The following is a 19504-nucleotide window of genomic DNA, read 5'->3' as shown; positions in this document are numbered from 1 at the left end:
AGGTAGGCGTAGGACAGGAGGGATGGGGGGAGGATGTGGTGGACGGGGGTAGGATGTGAGGTAAGTGTGGGGCAGGAGGGGTGGGGGAGGATGTGAGGTAGGCGTGGGGCAAGTGGGTGGAGGATGTGAGGTAGACGTGGGGCAGGCGGGGTGGGGGAAGGATGCGAGGTAGGTGGGGGGGGGGGTTAGGAGGATGTGAGGTAGGCGTGGGGCAGGTGGACGAAGGATGTGAGGTAGGCGTGGGGTAGGCGGGTGGATGATGGTTGGTAGGCGTGGGGCAGGTGGGTGGAGGATGTGAGGTAGGCGTGGGGCAGGCGGATGGAGAATGAGGTGGGCGTGGGGGTAGGTGGGTGGAGGATGTGAGGTAGCGTAGGGCAGGCGGGTGGAGGATGTGACGTAGGCGTGAGGCAGGCGGGTGGAGGATGTCGGTATGTGTGGGGTAGGCGGGGTGGGGGAGGATGTGAGGTAGGTGTGGGGCATGTCGGTGGAGGATGAGGTAGGCGTGGGGCAGGTGGGTGGGGGATGTGTGGTAGGCGTGGGGCAGGTGGTTGGAGGATGCGAGGTAGGCGTGGGGCAGGTGGTTGGAGGATGCGAGGTAGGCGTGGGGTAGGTGGGTGGAGGATTTGAGGTAGGCGTGGGGCAGGCGGTGAGAAGGGAGGATGTGAGGTAGGTGGGTGAAGGATGTGAGGTAGGCGTGGGGCAGGCGGGATGGAGTGAGGATGTGAAGGGGATGGTTGTGGGTTGAAGCCAGTCGTTGGCTGGCCCTGGTAACATCAACACGTCGGTCTGCTGCTCGTCGTGTGGGGGTGGCTCACTCTGCTCATCGTCTGGGGTAGCTCTCCTCGCTCGTCATCTGGGGTCGTCACAGCTCTAGTGTTGCAGGTTTACACTGTGTGTTATCGTTTTTGTGATGACGAGTCTGTCTTAACTGGGATGGGGGAAGTAGGGTTGCTGTAATGAACTTTCTGTATATGTTATCTTGGGCAGTGTGGGCCTTCCTGCTGGCCAGATCCCAGCTGACTTCATTCACTACTACTCTAGTTGTCTTGTGAAATAATTTCATGTTATCTGAATCTCGGTTTGATTTGTGGAGAATCTTGGCCCTGAATAAAGGTAAGGAAATTCTTAGTTGATAATTTGATAAATGGTCAGCAGTGTGAAGACCAGGCCTGGAGCTTATCTTACTGTGGGAAGTGGTCAGCAGTATGAGGACCAGGCTTGGAGTATATCATACTAAGGACGGTGGTCAGCAGTGTGAAGACCAGGCCTGGAGCTTATCATACTGTGAGAGGTGGTCAGCAGTATGAGGACCAGGCCTGGAGTTTATCATACTAAGGACGGTGGTCAGCAGTGTGAAGACCAGGCCTGAAGCTTATCATACTGTGGGAGGTGGTCAGCAGTATGAGGACCAAGCCTGGAGTTTATCATACTAAGGACGGTGGTCAGCAGTGTGAAGACCAGGCCTGAAGCTTATCATACTGTGGGAGGTGGTCAGCAGTATGAGGACCAAGCCTGGAGTTTATCATACTAAGGACGGTGGTCAGCAGTGCGAAGACCAGTCCTGGAGCTTATCATACTGTGGGAAGTGGTCAGCAGTATGAGGACCAGGCCTGGAGTTTATCATACTAAGGACGGTGGTCAGCAGTGTGAAGACCAGGCCTGGAGCTTATCATACTGTGAGAGGTGGTCAGCAGTATGAGGACCAGGCCTGGAGTTTATCATACTAAGGACGGTGGTCAGCAGTGTGAAGACCAGGCCTGAAGCTTATCATACTGTGGACGGTGGTCAGCAGTGTGAGGACTAGGCCTAGAGTTTATCATACTGAGGAGGGTGGTCAGCAGTGTGAGGACTAGGCCTAGAGTTTATCATACTGAGGACGGTGGTCAGCAGTGTGAGGACTAGGCCTAGAGTTTATCATACTGGGGACGGTGGTCAGCAGTGTGAGGACGAGGCCTGGAGTTTATCGTACTGGGGACGGTGGTCAGCAGTGTGAGGACGAGGCCTAGAGTTTATCATACTGGGGACGGTGGTCAGCAGTGTGAGGACTAGGCCTGGAGTTTATCATACTGTGGACGGTGGTCAGCAGTGTGAGGACGAGGCCTAGAGTTTATCATACTGGGGACGGTGGTCAGCAGTGTGAGGACTAGGCCTAGAGTTTATCATACTGGGGACGGTGGTCAGCAGTGTGAGGACGAGGCCTGGAGTTTATCATACTGGGGACGGTGGTCAGCAGTGTGAGGACGAGGCCTGGAGTTTATCATACTGGGGACGATCACTATGACTGTCAGTGCACACCTGCCGTGAAACCTCATTGCTGATCGATAAGGTCTAGTAAGACAAGCGCAGATCTGCAATGACATAGAGGGGGACCTTCACTACCATAGTGCTGTTACTCGTACTACCATACATCGGGAATCTCCACTATCATAGTGCTAGTACCCGCATTACCATACATCCGAAGCCACTACTATTATGCTGGTACTTCCACTACTATACAGCGGGGATTTCCACTACCATAGTTCTTGTACTCTCACCACCATAAGTCCGAAACCTCGACTACCATTATGCTGGTACTGCCATACTGTGGGACCTCCACTACCATATTACTGGTACTCGTACTACCATTGAGTAGGGACCTCTACTACCTTAGTGCTTGTACTCCCACTACCATTCTGCTGGTACTCCCCTTATACAGCGGAGACCTTCATTACCATATTACTGTTACTCCCACTACCATACCTGAGGAACCTCAACTGCCATAGTGCTGGTACTCGCACTACCATACAGCGGGGACCTTCAATAATATAGTGCTGGTACTTACACTACCATACAACAGAAACTTCCATTACCATAGAGCGGGGACCTCCGCTAGCATAGTGATGGTATCCCCACTACCATACAGCGGGGACCTCCATTACCATAGTGCTGGTACTCTCACTGCCATACATCGGGGACCTCCACTACCATAGTGTCTGATACTCCTTCTACCATGCATCGTGGACCTCCACTATCTTATAGAAAGGGGACCTCCATTACTATAAAGTTGCCCACCACCATACACGGAGACCTCTACTATCATAGTGTTGGTACTTCCACTTCCATAAAAAGGGAACCCCAACTATCATAGTGCTGGTACTTCCACCACCTTACAGCCTGAACGGCCACTACACTAGTGCTAGTATTCCCACTACCATAAAATGGGGACATCAACTACCATAGTGCTGGTACTCCCACTGACATACAACGGGAACCTCCACTACCATCGAGCGAGGACCACTACCATAGTGCTGGTACCCAACTACCATACAGCAAGAACCACGACCATGGTCCTGGTATTCCCACTGCCATACATCAGGAACCTCCACTACCATAGTGCTGGTACTCCCACTATCATATAGCGGAAACCTCAACTACCATAGTGCTGGTACTCTGTGTCTCATACAGTGTGGACCCCCACTAGCATAGTGCTGGTACTCCTACTCCCATACATCGGGAACGTCCACTACCATAAAGCCAAGATTTCAGCTACCATAGAGCAGGGACCTCCACTACCATAGAGGGAGAACTCCACTACCATAGTCCGGGTACTCCCACTACCACACAGCGAGAACCACTACTGCCATAGTGCTGGTACTCCCACTTTTATACACTGGGGATTTCCACTACCCTAGTGTTGATACTTCCACTTCCATAGAGCGGAGACCTCCACAACCACAGAGATGGTACTCCCATTACCATACAGCGGGAACTTCCACTACCATAGTTATATTCCCATTACCATACAACGGGAACCTCCACTACCATAGTGCTGGTACTTCCTCTACCATACATTGGGACCCACTATCACGACTCTGGTACTCCCACTACTATACATCGGGAAACTCACTTACCATAGTGCTGCTACTCGCACTACCATACAGAGGAGACCTTCACTATCATAGTGCTGGTATTTCCACTACCATACAGCAGGAACCTTCATTACCATAGGGCGGGGACCTGCACTATCATAAAGCGGGACTTCCACTGGCATAGTGGTGGTACTCCCACAACCATAGAGCGGGGACCTGCACTACCATAGTGCTGGTACTCCCACTACCATATAGCGGGAACTTCCTCTACCATGGTGTTGATATTCCCACTACCATATTGCAGGGACCTCCACTACCATAGTGCTGTTACTTCCAGTACCATACAGCGTGGACTTCCACTAGGATAGTGCTGGTACTCCCACTACCATACAGTGGCAACCTTCGCTACCATAGTGCTAGTACTCCCACTACTACACATTGAGGACTTCAACTACCATAGCACTAGTACTCCCTCCCATACAGCGGGGACCTCCATCATAGAGTTGAAGCCACCACTACCACAGAGCGGGGACCTCCATCATAGAGTTGAAGCCACCACTACCACAGAGCGGGGACCTCCACTACATAGAGCTGGTACAACCACTACCATAGAGCGGGAACTTTTTTTAAGATGGAGCTGGTACCGCCACTACCATAGAACTGGTTTCCCCATCACTGGTAACACCGTTACCCTAGAGCCGGTACCGCTACTACCATAAAGCTGGTACTTAAACTACCATAGAGTTAGGACCACTACCGTAGACCTGGTAACCCCACTACCGTAGAGTTGGTACCCCACTACCATAGAGCTAGTACCGCCTCTACCATAGAGCGTGGACCTCCACTACCATAGAGCTAGTACCCCACTACCATAGTGCTGGCACCCCCCACTACCATAGACCTGGTACCGCCAGTACCATAGAGCGGGAACCTCCACTACCATAGTGCTGGTACCGCTACAACCCTAGAGATGGTACTGCTTCTACCGTAGAGTTGGTACTGCCACTACCATAGAGCTGGTACTCCCACTACAATAGAGTTGTCACCGACAGTCCCCATAGAGCGGGGACCTCCACTACCATAGAGCTGGTACCGCCAGTACCATAGAGCGGGAACCTCCACTACCATAGTGCTGATACCGCTACTACCCTAGAGCTGGTACCGCCACTACCGTAGAGTTGGTACTGCCACTACCATAGAGCTGGTACTCCCACTACAATAGAGTTGTTACCGACAGTCCCATAGAGCGGGGACCTCCACTATCATAGAACGGAGACCTCCACTACCAGAGAGCACAGACCCGCACTATCATAGAACTGGTACCCCCACTGTCATAGGGTGGGAACCTCCACTACCATAGAGCTAGCACTCTCACTCACACAGCTGGTACTCCCACTACCATAGAGCTGGTACTCCCACGACCATAGAGATGGTATCCACTACCATGTAGCTGGTACCCCAAAAACCATAGAGCTGGTACCGCAACTCCCATAGAGCTGGTACCGCCACTCCCATAGAGCTGGTACCGCTACTACGATAGAGCTGGTACTTCCACTACCATACAGCTAGAACCTCTACTACCATAGTGCTGGTACATCCACTATCATACATCAGGAACCTCCACTACCATAATGCTGCTATTCCCACTATCATACAGAGGGGACCTCCACTACTATTGAACGGGGACATCCACTACCATAATGCTGGTGCTCTCACTACCATACAGCGGAAACGTCCGAAAGCATAAAGCGGAGATCGCCACAACCATAGAGTGAAGATATACAAAATACCATAGTGTTGGTACACCTGCTACCATGCAGCGCGATCCTGCACTGCCATATTGCTGTTACACCACCGTACATCAGGAACCTCCCACTACCATAGAACGAGAACCTCCACTACCATAGTGGTAGTATCCCCACTACCATAGAGTGGGGACCTCCACTACCATGGAGCGGGGACCTTCGCTGCCATAGGGCACGGACCCCCACTATCGTAGAACTGGTACCCCCACTCTCATAGGGCGGGATCCTCCACTACCATAGAGCCGGTACTCCCACTCACACACAACTGGTACTTCCACTGCTATAGAGCTGGTACTCTCACTGCCATAGAGCTTTTATTCCACTTCCATAGAGCAGGTACTCCCACGACCATAGAGTTGGGACATCCACTACTATAGAAATGTTACTCCCACTACCATAGAGCTGGCACCGCCACAACCATAGAGCTGATACCGTCAATACCATAGAGCGGGGACCTCTAATACCATAGAGCTGGTATCACCTCTACCATAGAGCGGGGACCTTCACTACCATACAGTTGGTACCCCCCTACTAAGGAGCTAGTACCCCCATTGCCATAGAGCTGGTACCGCCACTGCCATAGAGCGGGGAACCTCACTACCACAGAGCTGGTACCACCACTCCCATAAAGCTGGTACTACCACTACTATAGAGCTGGTACTGCCACTACCACAGAGCTGGGACTGCTACTACCATTGAGCTGGTACCGCCGCTACCATAGAACGGGGACCTCCACTATCATAGAGCTGGTACCGTCACTACCATCTTTATTACCATGTAGCTGAAACCCCAATACCATAGAGCTGGTACCGCCACTACTATAGAGCTGGTACCGCTACTACCATAGAGCTGGTACTACCACTACCTTAGAACGGGGACGTTCACTACCATAGAGCTAGTACCCCACTACCATAGTGCACGGACCTCCACTGCCATAGAGCTGGTACTGCCACTACCCCAGAGCTGGTACCGCATCTACTATGGAGCTGGTACGGCCTCTACCATAGCACGGGGACTTCCACTATCATAGACCCGGTACCCCCAATACCATAGAGCTGGTGCCGCAGCTACCATAGAGCGGGAATTTCCACTATCATAGAGCTGGTACCACCGCTACCCTAGAGTTGGTATCGCCACTACCACAGCGCAGGGACCTCCTCTACCATAGAGCTGTTACTCCCACTATCATAGAGTTGGTACCGCCAGTACCATAGAGCGGAGACTTCCACTACCTTAGAGCTGGTACCGCCACTATCATAGAGCGGGGAACTCCACTACCATAGAGGTGGTACCGCCACTACCATAGATAGTATCTCCACTACATTAGAGCGAGGAACTCCACTACCTTAGAGCTGGTACCGCCACTACCATAATATCTCCACTACCATAGAGCTGGTACCGCCACTACCATAGTATCCACTACCATGGAGCTGGTCCAGAATACTATAGAGCTGGTACTACTACTACCAAAGAGCTGGTACCTACACTACCATAGAAGTGTTACTCCCGCTACCATAGAGTAGGGACCGCCACGACCATAGAGCGGGGATACTACCATAGAGCTGTTACACACACTACCATAGAGGTGTTACTTTCACTACCATAGAGTGGGGACCGCCACGATCATAGAGCCGGGATGCTACCATAGAGCTGTTACCCACACTACCATAGAGTTGTTACTCCCGCTGCCATAGAGTAGGGACCGCCACGACCATAGAGCGGGGATGCTACCATAGAGCTGTTACCCCCACTGTCATCGAGCTGGTACCGCACCTCCCGCAGAGCTGAAACCTCCACTACCTTGGAGCTGGTACCGCCACTACCATAGAGATGGTACCAACACTGCCATGGAGCTGGAACTCCCATACCTTAGAGCTGGAACCGCTACTACTAGAGAGCTGATACCGCTACCACCATAGAGCTGGAACCACCACTACCATAGAGCTGCTACCATAGAGAGGGGACCTCCACTACCATAAAACCTTTACTGCCACTACCACAGAGCGGGGACCTCCATTACCACCTTTGGAAGGAAGGATCTGAGTCGGGGATACAGTCACTTACTCACGCTTTATGCTCCTCTAATTTGTTTACATTTGATAAGTTACTCCCACGTCCTCAGTTCAACATACCCCCCATTATGACCCACATTCCCCCATGATGACCCACATGCCTCCCATGGTGACCCACATCCCCATATGATGACTCGCATCCCCCCGTGATGACCCACATCCCTAAAACCCACGTTCCCCCATGATGGCCCACATCCCTCCATGGTGACCCACATCCCCCATGACCCACATGCCCCATGATGACCTACATCCCTCCATAATAACCCACATCCTCCCATGACCCACATACCATGACCCACATGCCCTCATGACCCACATGCCCCCATGATGACCCATATCCCCATGGTGAATCATGCCCCATGCTGACCCACATCCCCATGTTGAATCATGCCCCCATGATGACCCACATCCCCATGCCCCACATTCCCCGTGACGACCCACATTCCCCGTGACGACCCACATTCCCATGATGACCCACATTCCCCATGATGACCCAAATCCCCATGATGACCCACATCCCCCCATGACAACATCCCCTTTAACCCTCATGCCTCCATGACCCACATGTCCCCCATGATGACCCACATCTCCCCATGCCACACATTCCCCATGATGACCCACATGCTCCCATGATGACCCACAAGCCCCCATGATGACCCACAAGCCCCCATGATGACCCACATTCCCCCATGACCAACGTCCCCTATAACCCTAATGCCTCTATGACCCACATGTCCCCCATGATGACCCACATCTCCCCATAACCCACATGCCCCCATGATGACCCATATCCCCATGACCCACATGCCCACATGTCGCCCATGATCCACATACCCCTATGAACCACATGTCCCCATGACCCACATGTCCCATGATGTCCCATGATGACCCACATTCCCACGATGACCCGCATAACCCATGACCCAAATCCCATGATGACCCACATGCCCCATGATGACCCACATCCGATATAACCCTCATGCTTCCATGACCCACATGCCCCCATGATGACCCACATACCCAGTGAGCTACATGCCCCCATGATGACCCACATCCCGAATGACCCACATTCCTGCATAATGACTCACATCCTCCCATGACCCGCATGCCCCATGATGACCCACACCCCCATGGCCCACATTACCCACATGTCGCCCATGACACATACCCCATGACCCACATACCCCATGACCCATATGCCCCTATGACCAACATGTCCCTCATGACTCTCATGCCCCCATGAACCATAAGCTCCCACGACCCATATGCTCCAATGACCCACATGACCTCATGACTCATCCCCCATGACCCTCATGCCCCCATGATGACCCATATCCCCATGACCCACATCCCCATGATGACACATCCTCATGATGGCCCCACATGCCCCATGATGGCCCACATCCATGATGGCCCACATCCCCCCATGGCCCACATGCTCCCATGATGACCCACATACCCTATGACTCACATGCCCCAATGATGACCCACATGCCCCATGACCCATATGTCCCATGACTTACATCCCCTCATGGCTTATATGCCCCCATGACCCTCATCCCTTCATGACCCACATGACCCCACGACCCACATGACCCCACGACCCATATGCCCCCTGACCCACATGCCCCATGACCCACATACCCCATGACCCGCCTCCCCTCATGGCTCATATGCCACCACGACCCACATGCCCACATGACCCACATTTGCCATAACCCACATGCCCCCATGACCCACATGGCTATGACGCACATGCCCCCATGACCAACATGCCCCCATGATCCACATGCCCCGATGACCCACATTTCCTCATGGCCCATATGCCCCCATGACCCTCATTCCCTCATGGCCCATATGCCCTGTGCTCTACGTGGAGGCAGGTACAGTGGTTGAGACTCATCTCTTGTAACATGCATGAATGTAATTCTTCAGTGGTGGGTTACCATCTCATGAATCTTCTCTAGTATCATAGAACTTTATAAACTCCTGTGTGGAGTATCATGCATTGTCTTCACGGAGTATATACCATTTAACTACCGTTTTTTCCTACTTTTATATACTCGATCGCCGTTTCCAGCATCAGCGAGGTAGCGTCAGGAAACAGACGAAGAAAGAATGGCATATTCACACACACACACACACACACACACACACACACACACACGCATATATATATATATATATATATATATATATATATTTTCTTTTCTTTCTTTCAAACTATTCGCCATTTCCCGCATTAGCGAGGTAGCGTTAAGAACAGAGGACTGGGCCTTTGAGGGAATACCCTCACCTGGCCCAATTCTCTGTTCCTTCTTTTGGAAAATTAAAAAAAAACGAGAGGGGAGGATTTCCAGCCCCCCGCTCCCTCCCCTTTTAGTCGCCTTCTACGACACGCAGGGAATACGTGGGAAGTATTCTTTCTCCCCTATCCCCAGGGAATATATATATATATATATATATATATATATATATATATATATATATATATATATATGTATATATATATATATAAATATATATATATATATATATATATATATATATATATATATATATATATATATATATATATATATATATATATATATATATACATATATATATATATATATATATATATATATATATATATATATATATATATATATATATATATATATATATATATATATATATATGCGTGTGTGTGTGTGTGTGTGTGTGTGTGTGTGTTAGGGGAGAAAGAATACTTCCCACTTCCCTGCGTGTCGTAGAAGGCGACTAAAAGGGAAGGGAGCGGGGGGCTGGAAATCCTCCCCTCTCATTTTTTTTTTAATTTTCAGAGGGAAGGAACAGAGAGGGGGGCCATGTGAGGATATTCCCTCAAAGGCCCAGTCCTCTGTTCTTAACGCTACCTCGCTAATGCGGGAAATGGCGAATAGTATGAAAGAAAGAAAGATATATATATATATATATATATATATATATATATATATATATATATATATATATATATATATATATATATATATATATATATATATATATTTTTTTTTTTTTTTTTTTTTTTTTTTAAACCACGTCGCTGTCTCCCGCGTTTGCGAGGTAGCGCAAGGAAACAGACGAAAGAAATGGCCCAACCCCCCCCATACACATGTACATACACACGTCCACACACGCAAATATACATACCTACACAGCTTTCCATGGTTTACCCCGGACGCTTCACATGCCTTGATTCAATCCACTGACAGCACGTCAACCCCTGTATACCACATCGCTCCAATTCACTCTATTCCTTGCCCTCCTTTCACCCTCCTGCATGTTCAGGCCCCGATCACACAAAATCCTTTTCACTCCATCTTTCCACCTCCAATTTGGTCTCCCTCTTCTCCTCGTTCCCTCCACCTCCGACACATATATCCTCTTGGTCAATCTTTCCTCACCCATTCTCTCCATGTGCCCAAACCATTTCAAAACACCCTCTTCTGCTCTCTCAACCACGCTCTTTTTATTTCCACACATCTCTCTTACCCTTACGTTACTTACTCGATCAAACCACCTCACACCACACATTGTCCTCAAACATCTCATTTCCAGCACATCCATCCTCCTGCGAACAACTCTATCCATAGCCCACGCCTCGCAACCATACAACATTGTTGGAACCACTATTCCTTCAAACATACCCATTTTTGCTTTCCGGGATAATGTTCTCGACTTCCACACATTTTTCAAGGCTCCCAAAATTTTCGCCCTCTCCCCCACCCTATGATCCACTTCCGCTTCCATGGTTCCATCCGCTGACAGATCCACTCCCAGATATCTAAAACACTTCACTTCCTCCAGTTTTTCTCCATTCAAACTCACCTCCCAATTGACTTGACCCTCAACCCTACTGTACCTAATAACCTTGCTCTTATTCACATTTACTCTTAACTTTCTTCTTCCACACACTTTACCAAACTCCGTCACCAGCTTCTGCAGTTTCTCACATGAATCCGCCACCAGCGCTGTATCATCAGCGAACAACAACTGACTCACTTCCCAAGCTCTCTCATCCCCAACAGACTTCATACTTGCCCCTCTTTCCAAAACTCTTGCATTTACCTCCCTAACAACCCCATCCATAAACAAATTAAACAACCATGGAGACATCACACACCCCTGCCGCAAACCTACATTCACTGAGAACCAATCACTTTCCTCTCTTCCTACACGTACACATGCCTTACATCCTCGATAAAAACCTTTCACTGCTTCTAACAACTTGCCTCCCACACCATATATTCTTAATACCTTCCACAGAGCATCTCTATCAACTCTATCATATGCCTTCTGCAGATCCATAAATGCTACATACAAATCCATTTGCTTTTCTAAGTATTTCTCACATACATTCTTCAAAGCAAACACCTGATCCACACATCCTCTACCATGAGAGGCAAGTGTTTTGGGAGCAGCTAAATGAGTGTGTTAGCGGTTTTGATGCACGAGACCGGGTTATAGTGATGGGTGATTTGAATGCAAAGGTGAGTAATGTGGCAGTTGAGGGAATAATTGGTATGCATGGGGTGTTCAGTGTTGTAAATGGAAATGGTGAAGAGCTTGTAGATTTATGTGCTGAAAAAGGACTGATGATTGGGAATACCTGGTTTAAAAAGCGAGATATACATAAGTATACTTATGTAAGTAGGAGAGATGGCCAGAGAGCGTTATTGGATTACGTGTTAATTGACAGGCGTGCGAAAGAGAGACTTTTGGATGTCAATGTGCTGAGAGGTGCAACTGGAGGGATGTCTGATCATTATCTTGTGGAGGCTAAGGTGAAGATTAGTATGGGTTTTCAGAAAAGAAGAGTGAATGTTGGGGTGAAGAAGGTGGTGAGAGTAAGTGAGCTTGGGAAGGAGACCTGTGTGAGGAAGTATCAGGAGAGACTGTGTACAGAATGGAAAAAGGTGAGAACAATGGAAGTAAGGGGAGTGGGGGAGGAATGGGATGTATTTAGGGAATCAGTGATGGATTGCGCAAAAGATGCTTGTGGCATGAGAAGAGTGGGAGGTGGGCTGCTTAGAAAGGGTAGTGAGTGGTGGGATGAAGAAGTAAGAGTATTAGTGAAAGAGAAGAGAGAGGCATTTGGACGATTTTTGCAGGGAAAAAATGCAATTGAGTGGGAGAAGTATAAAAGAAAGAGACAGGAGGTCAAGAGAAAGGTGCGAGAGGTGAAAAAAAGGGCAAATGAGAGTTGGGGTGAGAGACTATCAGTAAATTTTAGGGAGAATAAAAAGATGTTCTGGAGGGAGGTAAATAGGGTGCGTAAGACAAGGGAGCAAATGGGAACTTCAGTGAAGGGCGTAAATGGGGAGGTGATAACAAGTAGTGGTGATGTGAGAAGGAGATGGAATGAGTATTTTGAAGGTTTGTTGAATGTGTCTGATGACAGAGTGGCAGATATAGGGTGTTTGGGTCGAGGTGGTGTGCAAAGTGAGAGGGTTAGGGAAAATGATTTGGTAAACAGAGAAGAGGTAGTAAAAGCTTTGCGGAAGATGAAAGCCGGCAAGGCAGCAGGTTTGGATGGTATTGCAGTGGAATTTATTAAAAAAGGGGGTGACTGTGTTGTTGACTGGTTGGTAAGGTTAGTTAATGTGTGTATGACTCATGGTGAGGTGCCTGAGGATTGGCGGAATGCGTGCATAGTGCCATTGTACAAAGGCAAAGGGGATAAGAGTGAGTGCTCAAATTACAGAGGTATGTTTGTTGAGTATTCCTGGTAAATTATATGGGAGGGTATTGATTGAGAGGGTGAAGGCATGTACAGAGCATCAGATTGGGGAAGAGCAGTGTGGTTTCAGAAGTGGTAGAGGATATATATATATATATATATATATATATATATATATATATATATATATATATATATATATATATATATATATATATATATTGGGTTGTTAGGAAGATGAATACAAGAGTTTTAGAGAAAAGGGCAAGTATGCAGCCTGTTGTGGATGAAAGAGCTTGGAAAGTGAGTCAGTTGTTGTTCGCTGATGATACAGCGCTGGTGGCTGAGTCGGGTGAGAAACTGCAGAAGTTGGTGACTGAGTTTGGTGAAGTGTGTGAAAGAAGAAAGCTGTGGCACTCCGCTGGTCACCTCAACCAGTTTCCAGAAGCCTTCTCTGGTGTGTGTGTTTGTTTCTTTCCCCTGAGATAATCTACCCAGCTTAAGAGTTTACACTTATCCCTGCCTGGTGATATAGCTTACCCAGTCTCCCATGCCACACAGTCTCTCCGGTTCTCCAAGTACAGACACTCCAGTTGGCATTGCCTTTTGTCTGAACTAGAACTCACTGTGGTAGACATATACGAGGCTCAGTACACATGACCTTTCCCCAAGATCTTGTTCTTCCTGCCTTATGTAATCTCTCGTCGGTAGGAAGCCATCCGTTCGTTTTCTAATTTCATTTTCCTGTATCTTACACTCCACACTCGTTAAGAAGAATGGTCTGTAATTCAGCGCATCTTCCTAGACTCTTTTCTCAATGAATAAGTATGATGTTTGCCATTTTCCACTCCCTGACACTTTGCCTTTCTCCAGCGACATTTTGAACAGTATTTCGAGGGGTTTGTGTGAGGTATGTGCGCACGTCTTCAGCACGTATGGTGAAGTATCATCAGGATCATAAGCCTCTTATGGGTGAAAGCCTTTTAGTTTTCTGTCATGGTCTTTATTCTAGAAACTTCAGTGTTTTCTCAAATTTGCTTCCCTATTCCAGACCCTGGGTGCTGGGGCTACAGATGGACATTTTCATTGTGAAAACAAATTTGAACTTGTTATGTTCGTGACATATCCTGATATCATCCTCATTAACTCTTCACTCTCAATCAATCAGCCTGATTTACTGATCCTTATTGTCACAGTGCACTCCTGATAAAGCCATGGAAAAGTTTTGGTTTTTCTTTCCTTGTCCACATTGTCATTTTTAAAGTGTTTATGTTCCTGCGTTATCCTTCTGCTATACCCGTTCCTTGTTCTCCTGGACCTAACAGATGCTACCTGGCTGAAGTTCCGTCTTTATCTTCGTCATAGCTCATCTCGAAGCCTCATCGTTTTCTATCTTGAACTTCCCTCTGCCCTTCAGGCCAGAGGTACCCGTTTTTCTCCGTAAGTGTAAATCTGAAAAAAACTTCAACACGATGCCCTGGTTCCTGGCTACTCAACCGCATTTCCTAATCTATGTTACCATAGAAATTGTCTGTAGTTTCCACGATTTTTAGTCTTCAAATCTTTTTTCATATTTAAACTTCCTCATTTATCACATAATCTCACATAAGAATTACATTCTTTTTTACGCTGGAACTCTAGTCACGGACAAAAGTTCACATCATAGCCGAACCTTAATTGAAATATAATAAGAATAATGAAAGACAATAAGAAGAACCAAGAGAAAGTATTTATGAATTTTAGAGGAAGTGAAAAAAACAGCCTTTTAAAATGTGCTAGATCGTGGTTATTGGGAAGGATGTGAGATGGTACAGACTTCCAAACCTTTAAGGTGTAGAGAAAGACACGATTATCAGAACGGCCTACCCTTGAGTTGACAATGGCCACACAGTAATCATGTGACGCAGAAGCTTGCCGACTATTGCGTGGTGGACACAAGCAGCCAGCTCTCGGGAGCAAAAGCCAAAGTAATACCTGTATAAGAGGGAAAGTGAACCAACATTGCGGAGTAGGGCAAAAGGGTCAAATTTGAAGTTAGCCTGGGAGAGTTTATGTCGGACCGCTTTCGATTCAACCGTGTCATAGATTTAGGATGCAGAGCCAGAACCGCTCCAGATGTGAGAGCAATACTCCATACAACGACGAATCATTTATTTTTATAAAGGAAACAATTGTTCAGAAGAACAAATTTCTACATCTGAACAGGACTCCCAGTTTCTTAGAGGCAGACTTGGCTATTTCTATAATGTAAGGTGTTCAAGATAGTGTGGATGTTACAGTAATGCCAAGTATGTTCATTGATTCAACAGGTGGAATTATAGATGCCTCAAAGAAGAGAGAGAAAAAAGTCATGGGGAATTTTCGATAGAGAGATGGGCAGAAACTGAAACTTAGAGACATTAAGCTTAACCCGATTTCGTCTACCCCACTGAGATATCCTGCTCAAATTTAAGTTTATTGAGGAAGTTGTGTCGAGGCGAGAGGCAGACCGAGCGTGAGAATGAACAGATTTGAGAGATGTGGAGGAATGCAGTGTTGAGTCGTCAGCTTATGGGTGCATTTTATTATTTGTAGAAGAAAGGAAAGCATTGAGAAAATTGGAGAAAAAGTGTATGAGACATGACAGAACCTTGAGGGCCACATGACAGAACCTTGAGAGCCACATGTTATTAGAGATAGGGGAAAGGCAGATCCATCAACAACCACAGAGATAATCGGCTAGAGAGGAAGCTAGACACGAGGGAGCAAAGTGAGGGAGGAAAGCTACAGGAGGGGCGCTTATAGATGAGACCCCGATGACACCCTGTCAAAAGCTTTGGATATGCCAAGGACAACTACACACTTGACCCCAAAATCTTTTAGGAATGATGACGAGACATTAGTGAGATATGAAAGAATATCGCTAGTGGATCTCGCCTTACAGAAGCAATACTGGTGATCAGAGTTTCAAGATGTCTAAGGAGAGTTAAGGAAGTATTCAAAGTCTTTGGAAATGTTACATGCCAGAGCAATAGGACGATAGTTGAAGGGGTCAGAACGGTCACGCTTCTTAAGACCTGTCTACACAAGCGGGCCTGATCGGCGGGTTTGCCCGTTAACGGGCAAATTCTGGCGGGCCTGCCCGTGAATGTTGTCCAAACGACCGAAGTGATGAACAGCCGGGCCTGCCCGACGATGTTGCCAGTAGCGGGTGGAGTGCGGTACGAGAACCATGGTGCCTAGCATTGTCAAGAAAAAGATTTTGTGCTCCATGATAATAGCTTTGTGTCTCAAGAAGAAAAAGAAGAAAAGGATATGGTGTAAAGATTGGTTAAAGAAAAGAAGTATGTTTGGAAGCACTGCAACAATACTTCATGAACTACAAAGTAGTGAGGAACACGACTTCAGAAATTACCTGAGGATGAGTGTAAGCACTTTTTACATCTTGTTATCAAAGGTGGAGCCATACATAGTGAAGAAAGACACAGTTATGAGAAACAGCATTACAGCAGAAGCTCGTCTGGAAGCAACTCTGCGATTTTTAGCAAGTGGGTCTACTTATTCAGCTTCACATTCCATAAACATGGATTCTAACGATAAAGGTCAATCAAAGTACTAGTAAGTGCTTTAGATCAAAAAATTGTTGGTGGTTCACTAGAGTTATCCTGGGCTGCCATCGTTAAATGTTCACTGTGCTACTATGCCGTGGGATGTGGGATGAAGGCCCGCTGTGGGTTCACGATATTATCTTGCGTCTGGCAGGGCAGAAACTCCAGCTACCGGGCACCAGCTCAGTGATTTCGCTCGGCGGGCTTTCGGGCAATTTGATCGTTTGCCCGTCAAATATGCCCGTTAACGGGCAAGCCCGCCGATCAGGCCCGCTCGTGTAGACAGGCCTTTAGTGATGGGATGTGCCAGGGCATGATTCTAAGAAAGAAAAGTTTTGGGTTTTAAACATAAACGGAAAAGATGAGCAAGCACAGGTGCAACTTCAGAGGCACACTCTCAGTGCACGGGGATGGATGCCATCAGGACCATAATCCTTGTTTAGTTTCAGAGAGAGAAGCGTTTTTTTTGGACAGACCTAAAAGAGATTACGGGAAGGCACATAGGATTAGTAAGAGGAGTAACAGAGGACACTGGCCAAGGATGTAGGTGGTGCCAGGGGACACTGGCCAAGGGTGTAGGTGGTGCCAGGGGACACTGGCCAAGGGTGTAGGTGGTGCCAGGGGACACTGGCCAAGGGTGTAGGTGGTGCCAGGGGACACTGGCCAAGGGTGTAGGTGGTGCAGGGGCACCGGCCAACGGTTAAGGTTATGCCAGAGGACACTGACTAAGGGTGTAGGTGGTGCAGGGACACTGGACAGAGGTGTAGGTTGTGTTAGTGAATACTGGCCAAGGGTGTAGGTTATGCTAGGAGGCGCTGGTCAGGGGTGTAGATTTTGCAAGGACACTGGCCAAGGATGCAGGTTTACATGAATTAACGTGAGAGACACAACTAGAGGCCTGATAGATCCACGACTGGATTGTGTGAAATAAAGGAAAAAAGACTTTAACTTAAGAAAATGCAATTCCGCTCAGCAGTTTGTTATAAACTATCACCGACTCCCCGTGCTGCACATTAGCCTTCTACTATCCCCGTTACCGCTGTCGTTTATACAGTTTATTTCTGTCGTTTTTCTCAGTTTACCTGAATGTATAAAATATTTGTCTAAACGACTTTTGAAGTTATTTATAGTCTTAGTATTCACTACGTCTGACGGTACCTTATGCCAGTGCTCAACACACCTATGGGAAAAGAAGCTTTTTCCCACGTTCGTAGTACATCTTTTAGCTTTGAGTTTTATTCCATTTGTCCTGGTAACCGTATTTTCTTGTATTCAGAAAAGATGTTCGTTATTTACGTTATCTAACTTGATCAGAATTTTGGACTCTTGGATTAAGTCACCGCGAGGTCTACGTTTTTTAAGGAAGAGATCCAATCGTTTTAGCCTTTCTTCGTATGACAGATTTCTAAGGGATGGGATTAATTTTGTCGCGCGTCTTTGTACTTGCTCTAATTTTCCTCGTCTTCTTTTAAAGTTTAGGGACCAAAATTGGACTGCATATTCAAGGTGTGGTCTTACTAGAGAATTATGAAGTGCGAGAATTGTTTCTGGTGTCTTGTGATCTATGTTCCTGGCTATGAAACCTAACATTTGGTCGCCTTTTTAACTTGCTGCTTGGCACTGTTTGGTATATTTCAGATTGTTTGCTAATGACAACTCCAAGGTGCTTTTCTTCATTTACTTTAGTTAGAGAGTTTACGAATAGTTTGTAGTCGTAACGCATAATTTTGTCTCCAAAGTGCATAACTTTACACTTGTCTACATTGAACTTCATTTGCCATCTGTTTGACCACACTGCTAGTAAGTTAAGATCTCTTTCAATCATTTCGCAGTCCCGCCTGTTTACAGCTCTACTTCCTAGTTTAGTATCGACAGCAGAATTGGAGATCTTAGATATGAGATCGAGTTCTAGGTCATTAATGTACATTATGAAAAGAATTGGGCCCAGGACCGACCCCTGTGGCACTCCAATCGTTATGTCCAGCCAATCTGAGGCTTCGCCGTTTAATACTACGGTGGCTGCTTTCTTCCGGTTAGCCAGTCTCTGATCCATGTACACAGTTCTTCACCGATTCCGTAAGCTCTGTGTTTATGTAAAAGTCTCTTGTGACGTACTTTATCCAAAGCCATTTGGAATTCTACATCAGACGGTAATTTTTCGTCCCAGTTCTGATAAATAACATTAAAGAATTCCAGCAAATTCGCCAGGCAGGATCTTCTGTAGTGGAAACCGTGTTGGTTGCTCGATGTAATGTTGTGATCTAGAAACAGGTAGGTAGTGCAGTTACACTGGCCAAGGGTGTATTTTATGCAGGGGGACACTAGCCAAGGGTGTAGGTTATGCAGGGGGACATTGACAAGGGTGTAGGTAGTGCAGGGACACTGGCCAAGGGTGTATGTTATGCAGGGGGACACTGACAAGGGTGTAGGTAGTGCAGGGACACTGGCCAAGGGTGTATGTTATGCAAGGGGACACTGGCCAAAG

The 19504-nt window shown here is 47.4% G+C and overlaps 1 protein-coding gene across 2 annotated transcripts in view; it reads left to right on the top strand.

Moving 5' to 3' along the window:
* LOC139756162 (uncharacterized) overlaps nucleotides 1-19504 on the top strand; it is an 85207-nt gene that overhangs the window by 27842 nt on the left and 37861 nt on the right. The window contains exon 1 of one of the 2 annotated variants that reach the window (XM_071675342.1): nucleotides 724-882. The exons of the other annotated variant lie outside the window; for it this stretch is intronic. The gene's annotated coding sequence lies outside the window, so the exon portion shown is untranslated. Of the gene's footprint in view, nucleotides 1-723; nucleotides 883-19504 lie in introns of those variants that run through there. 2 annotated transcript variants of the gene reach the window in all.

The sequence above is a fragment of the Panulirus ornatus genome, chromosome 20, assembly GCF_036320965.1.
Source record: "Panulirus ornatus isolate Po-2019 chromosome 20, ASM3632096v1, whole genome shotgun sequence".
Lineage (NCBI taxonomy): Eukaryota > Metazoa > Arthropoda > Malacostraca > Decapoda > Palinuridae > Panulirus > Panulirus ornatus.
This window is presented reverse-complemented; position numbering and strand designations above follow the sequence as displayed.